The sequence below is a fragment of the Aythya marila genome (assembly GCF_965140915.1).
Source record: "Aythya marila genome assembly, chromosome: 12".
Lineage (NCBI taxonomy): Eukaryota > Metazoa > Chordata > Aves > Anseriformes > Anatidae > Aythya > Aythya marila.
In genome coordinates, this window is record NC_139053.1 from 6,662,010 (window position 1) to 6,669,432 (window position 7,423).

Sequence of the window (7,423 nt, forward strand, 5' to 3'; positions counted from 1 at the left end):
AAACACTATCCTTCTTTTACAGGCTGGGACTCCGGGCAGAAAGAGGTTAAGTGATTTGTACAGGGTCACAAAATAAATCTGTGTAAGTTGGAGCAAAACTCATGTATTCTGTCTCCAAGTCATGAGCTTTAGCGCGAGACCATCCTTCATCCCAACTCGGTCACGCAAGGGCTGTGCCAGAACCACAGATAGCTGAGACACAAGAGCTCGCACGCACGCCCCGTCTCCTTCCAACTGCTCGTATTTTAGAAATACTCACATTTTTACACACTTCCTCCCACGATAAAGCTTCACCAGGCCAAGAACTTGCAGAAGGTCAGAGTAATTATGTGTGAATGTGTCATATGTGTGGTAACACCCCACAGAGAGCTGCCAGGACACTTCAAGGCCAAACTGGTGAGGACCCCAGGTGCAACGGGGGGAAGCCTTGGAGAGAGAAGAGCCACCACTGGGTGCCATCTGCAGGACTGGAGCTTGGAGATGAGCAAGTTGAGCACATCGCTTAGCGGATCCTGACCAAGGAGCAAACCCTCACTCTGAGAATTATTGTTTTTCTTGCCAGCTCTTGTAATGAGATTAAATTAATTAAAGAAATTTTTAAATTGAATACCCAGGGCAAGAAACCAACTTCCTGATACTCAGATGTATTAAGCAACGTAATCTCCCAAAGGAAGTGGTGGAACCCAGATTGCTCAGAGCACTTAAAACCAGACAGGACCAAACAATTAGTTCCCTTGTCCAAACTGAGACAGACAATTTCTCACCTGCAAGCAGGCATTATTCCAGCAGACAAGCTCAGTCTTCGGCAGGATTCGATTTTTTCCCTTTGTGCACTCACAAACATGACTGGGCAGGCACGGCCAAGGACAGGGAGTTCCTTCAGCACCCTGCCTGCTTGCACCCACCCAGGCACTCGCCAGGCACGGATGGGTGGTGCGGGGAGGTGGGACACCCTGCTCTGCAGCCAGACTGAGGAGAGAAACCAGCGAAACCCACAGAACCCAAAGTGAAAACGCTCCTCCATTAAGTGCCTCTGATTGTGTCTATGCAGGCAAGCAAGTGAAAAACTTTGTTTAAAAGACTATCTTGGCATTTAATTGTAAACGTTTTCATTCACCCAGCTCCGTGACCTACGGAAGGCCACTTTAGGCTTACGTTTCATGTGAAAGCACAGAAGCCTGCTTGTGATGTGCCAGAACAAGCAAGCGAGAAGAAAAGAGTGACAAAAATTAAAAGGAGAAGGAGCCTGCTTATTCTCGCTCCTGGCAACCCTGAACGTTTAAACCGCACGCAGAAATTCAGAGCTACTTACAAAGTGTACTTGAGCTGATGCTGATAAATATCAAATGAAGTACGAATGGTTTTGCAGCATGTAAAAGACATTCTGAGAGCCTGCTAGGATCTGCCAGGCACAAACAGTGGGAGTAAACCAATCCACGGGATCTCAGGGATCCAGCTGCAGCACTAAACCCCGCTGTGGGTCCTGTTACACCAGGCAAAAAGGTTGCGGCCTCAGATGTTTGTCTTGCACAAGATTTTAGAAACCTGAAAGAATTTCTCGGGTGCTTCTTCCAACAAATGTTTTAGCTGGGAACAAAGCATTTTTACACCATGCTACTTGTTTGGCTGGCTGATTTAAAAGCAAAACAAAAACACCCCATGCCCCAAAAGGGAAACTTAAAAAGGGTCACCGGATAAAGTTTCATCATACCCATTGTTCCCAATGGGAAAGGACACTTAGACCACAGCACATCTCTGCTGGGGAAGGATGCAGTGCCTGTGCTCCCACACGCATGCTCCTGCAAACGCAGTTCTTTATTGTGGACTACCAGACGGCATCACCTGCAGTAATGGGAATGACCTACCATGTTGGTCTCGTACCGGTCACATCCCATGGGTTAACCATTCAATCATTATTTTACTTTTAAAAATATTCACTGTTAGACAGCGAAAGTATTCAGAAACAAAGCTTAAGAGCTGCAGAGGGCCCGGCACTGTGGTGCCCAACTTGTCTTGAAGGTCCCTTGTTGGGAATCTTTGCTTTGACTTCTGCATCAACAACACTGCCGATGTAAGGCCAAATAAAGGCAGGCTCTTCTCCTGCCTTTCCAGCACCATGCTGAAATGCAGACCGAGGGCACTGCATGCATTTATATTTTTAAATACCTCAGACAAGCAGGCCCTTCTGGGGTTCTCCTGCCTCAGCTTCAGCCGGGCCTCCCACAGCAGCCACGGCACCCAGCTGCAGAGCCGCACGTTTTGCTGGATGAGCCGCCCAACAAACACTCTTATTGTCTCCTCTTCCCCGCAGGCACCTAAACCACTGCCAAATCCTTCAGACGGAGCTCTGAGATTCCTCCATGTCCTCGCGCGTCTCCCCGCTGACAGCCTGCATCCGCACCGAGGCCGAGAGGTGCAGCCCCGTCCCAGCCCCGCCGGGTTTCCTGCAGAACGGCCGCACCTGAGGCACGCAGGGCAGGGACTCAGACACAAACGTCCCCAGCTGGGGACATCTTGCCCCAGCTGCCCACTTCAGCCTTGGTTCCTCCCCTAGCCCACGGCACCTGGAGCAGGCTGCAGCAGGAGTCACAGAGCCCACCGTGGTGCTTTATCCCACTGACACCCACCCAACAAGACAACACATGCCTCCCTCCTCCCCCCCAAATCAATCTAACATCAGAAAGCAAATCTGCATGGCTTCAGCAGCACTGGTAACCCAGAGGCAAAAGCCCTCTCCTATACACAACTCTCCTTGCAGTTCACCAAGACCCCAGATCCATTTAATTTCCTTAATTCAGGTTGGTTGTGTGGTTTCAGCTATTTCTGAGCTTAGCAACAAATGTGTAATGTTTCTGTCTTTCAGGCATACCAAGTTGCTTTGCTGTAATGTGCCTGATGGGTCAAAGCCCTCCTAAATCATGCTCATCGTAAAGTGATACTACCATCACATAAATTTAAGCCTTTTAGTGGGGGCCTTTCATCAACTCATAATGCTGTCCGTGCAGTGAAAGCTAGACACTTTAGGAAGCCTAATTGTAAGTTCAGGCTATGAAATGCTCATTTTTCTCTTTGAAACTCTTTTTATCACCATTTCTTGTTGCCCTATGGTGTATATTGATTTTATATATTATACAGCAAGAGAGATAATTGTGTGCAAAGAGCTGCATGCCATTTAAGAAAAAGGGAAATAAATAAGTCTGTTCGGTGAGACCAGGAGATGAGTGGAGAGAGTACACGTCACTCTTGCTGGAAAAATACACGCTGGTTGCGGACTCTGCTACAATCTAAACTGTAGCAATTACAAAAGTAATCACTAGATTACAAAAATCCATCATTCAAGCTCACAGACTTTCTTGGGGACCCTGTACATTTGTCTAAATGCTCTTCTAGCATTCGTTCATCATTTGCAGTAAAACTAAAGGTGGGTGTCCCCTTTGTCAGTATATCATGAAAACTGTACCAGGTGGCTAATCCTCCTTAGGGAACTTGAACCTTGGCAAAGTATCTACCAGAGTCTGAACAGATGCTTAGGCACTCATTAACCAATTCATTTCATCGTCACACACGCTACGTGAGTGTAACATTAAGAGCTTAACAACCCTTCTTCCCCACCCCCAAAACGGAGAGCCGAGCCTGAAAATCTGCCCTTCATTTGTTCAATATGGCCTAGGCTTGTAATGCAAGTTTAAGTTTTCCAACTGTCTGGAAACATGTAGATCAGCAACGCAGCACAGCAGGAACCCAATTTCAGAGTTTTCTGAGCAGTGGGATGCAGTTTTTGAATGTATTTTTGTGGTCCAGCTTCCCTATTTGTAATAAAACAGTAGCAGTAGGAAAAACCTCTCTCCATGGGTCCAATTCTGTAACCACAGTTAGATGAGTTGTCATCCTTATTGCACTGACAGACTCATTGCTGGAAACATCATGCCCAGCTGCAGAATCAGGCCCTGAAGACTGCAGATCGCTTAAGGATGACTTGAAACTTCACACTGCCCTTCAGTGCCACAGTGAGTCTGAAAACATTAACAGCTACCTGAGGAGTCAGAAGAGGGTTTATGTTAAATAAATGGGGGTGGAGAGAAGGGTAGATAAAAAATAAAAACACACAACAAAAACCCTGGAAGATATTCAGGAGAGATCTACAATTCTGCAAATTAGTTCATTTCTGTGTGCATGTTTGTTTTTAGCGAGAGCGTCAGAAGTAACACTGGGTATCCTTTGGCTGGGATTAACCAATTCACCACGGCTGAAGTTCATATCTTTTAGTTTACGTTTAAGGTAGAAATAGGTGGAGTAGGTTGTGAGGGGCCTCCAAGCAGAGGACGCTGACAGAGTCTGGAGCAGAAAAAGGGCATTTTGTCCTCAGCTGGAAGGCTGAGAGATTAGTAAGGGTCAGATACTGCCTTTATGCTTTACAGCACTGGGTACAGCACGTGCTGAGACAAAGAAAAGATGCCAAAAGAGCAAAAATAAAGCAAAAAGGAAACATCTTCACAGTTGTCAATCTCCAGGCAGGCAAAGCAGGCAGCCCCTGCTCACCCACTGCAAGACAACATCCCTAGAGAGAGATGGGCACCGCAGAGCTGGCAGGAGCTGAGCCTGGCAGCAACAGACACTGCCCAAGCCTCAGGAACCTTGGGAGAGAACAGCTTTGTACAAGTGGACTCCAAAACATAAATAAATAAGTTGCCCAGGGATGAAACAAGGACTTCTCAGATTGCTACCATGATAGTCAGCATCATACCACTGACGGTACCCCAGCATCACGCCCCTGCTGCCCAGGGCCCAAAGCTTCAAGCAGAAGGGGGGGGCAATGCCTCCATTTTGTTTATGGGAGCAAGAGAAGTTTTACACTCAGCAGTAATCCACCCACAGTCACACCAGCACCTCGGGTGCCCACTTCTGAGAGCCACACAACACAGGGGCTTCTGTCTACAAGCCTCTGGTGAGCAGGTGACAGCTCGGGAACCTGAGGCGAGCTCAGCCCTGGGGCACCACAGGGCCCTGAGAGGCGCTCACAGGAGGGGCACTCAGGGCCCGTATCCACAAATCCATTAGAGGCCGATTTCCTCAGCAACACCCCCTGCTCCCCATGACCACTGCTGTGCCCCAGCCCCTTAGGTGGCCATAATTATTTGTAACCCCAGCCTTGTCCAAAATCCCCCTCCACTTACCTGAGCAGCTCCTGCAGTCTCGGTGGCAGAGGCTGGGCACCCCTGGTCACGGTGCTGCCTGTAACACAGGCAGCTCACCGCCCTCCTGGAGCTCAGTAACTGGGCAGATACTGAGGTGAATCTCTTAAAAAAAACCCCTCAGCTAACAGCTAAAACCACACTAGGGGAGCTGGGCTGAAGCAGAGCAATGAGTTTTGAACACACTGAGGCCAGCCTTATGCCCACCAGCTCCCCAGGAAGCAGGAGCAGGGGCATGAGGTGGGCCAGGAGGAGCCATTTTGTGCCTGAGGCAGGCCAGGTGCTGAGTGCGCCCAGCTGGGCAGGCAGCAGCCACCTGGGCCTGCACCTGGCCCTGATGGCCACCTGATGGCCACCTCCTGGCCTCATGGGGTGCCCTGCGGGGTCCCCTGCCATGGTGCAGATGGGTGCTTGCCGTGCTCAGCACCTTTACAAAGCCTACAGTGCAGGCATGTGCCAGTAGCAACAAAAGTGCCTTCACAGACTAGCATTGCACCTCTTTCTGCCCAAATGTCCTGTTTCTGGGAAGTAAATCGGTGTTTTGAAAAGGCAAAGATGTGTGGTGCCCAACTGCAGCTTTTTTTTTTTTTTTTTTTTTTTTAATTTGAAAGAGACGCAAACAACTTCAAGCTGCCCTCCTCCCCCTTATACCCCAGGGGAAAAAAGAAAAAAAAAAAAAAAGTAAAATATGCTTTATTCCTTATTAGCTGGTAACACAACACCTCCTGAGCGGTTGTAGCAGCGGCAGTGAAAGTCGCCGCGTGGCCTGCTTAGAACAAAAACAGGAACGGGAGACAGCTCTGAAGAGGGGTTTTTACACGCAGCCCAGCCATCATAGCGTGCCCAAACCAAGTACTTTTATCCAGTTAATTTGGTGAATGAATCCCTCAGGGTCCCCAGCCATCCACCACTACAGCTCATTAGAGCCCCATATCCGACTTCTCACATTGTACCACTGAAAGCACTTCTGCTTAAAATGTAATTAAACTTAAAACAAACAAGAGCTCTCTTCCCCCCCTCTACCCTGCCTCCCCCGGCCCCTGCCCACTGCCGACAGAGGCACCGACCCTGCCGCGATATTTGGGAAAACGCGGCACATTTCCACCACTTACGGCGTGACATTTGCCCAACCGTTTGTCCTGTGAGCAATTAGAAGTCTAAATACTGGGTGTAATGCATTACTGCTGGGATTTAAACTTGCAGATCTTTTACAAACGAGTAATGTGGTAAGACTTGCTGTCCAATGAGGTGTCTTATTGAAATATCCCAGGCTGCTTCACTTGTCACAGCTGTCGTTTCAGCCATTTGCACTTACACTGTATTGCTTTCATTACAAAAATAGAAATTTGTGTCTTAAGTGCTGTTACATTACTAATGCTAAATATTTAATTCCCCAGGGCTCTAATTATGGTTGAGCACTGGCAACACTGATTCTACTTTTTAATAACAACTGTAAAAGCAATTTGAGCATTTTTCAATTAATTAAATACATAGTGTACGAGTAACCTCTTGTCATTTTGCCCTCCAGGACCTGAGCTAATTTGTGTGGAATAAAATGTTTTGAAAATTAACTGATATACTGGTCTGATCATTGTTGTTCTATTAAATTATAGCCTGCCAAACAAGCATTGTATAATAGTTACATACTAAATACAGTTTCCTTATTTATGACGGTATAGTGTTTTTTGAAAAAAGAAAAAGAAAAAAAAAAACAACAATCAAAAACAACAAAAAACCACAACACTTCTACATCCCGTTTCTAGAGACCAATGTTCACAAGGCCTAATTAGCAGGAAGGAGATGGTCTACGTGTGCTATCAACAGCAGACTTACAGCACAGTGAGTCTTCAGCTATGAAAAACAAAGCCTCTCTCCACTTTCCAGACCTCACTTTCACCTTCTTTCACAGCTGAAATTAAAAGTGTTAATTAAATGACTTTCTCCTGCATAAACTCCTACGGATTAGTTAGTGGTTTACACTTTAACACATGGGAATCAACTCACAATGTTAAAGCATGCAAGTAGTTTAGAAACTAATTTTTGTCTTCAACTTGCAGAGCCCAATGTGATAAGACTTTGCCGTCAGCTGAATTTCTTGGAATACACAGACAACTAAAAATACATAGCCTTCTCACTCGCACATTCAGGTATAAAACTAGTTTCTATGCATATGTAACGTGATGCTAAAATTAAAAAGTATGTATTTCCAGTTGATACAACACAGACACAGA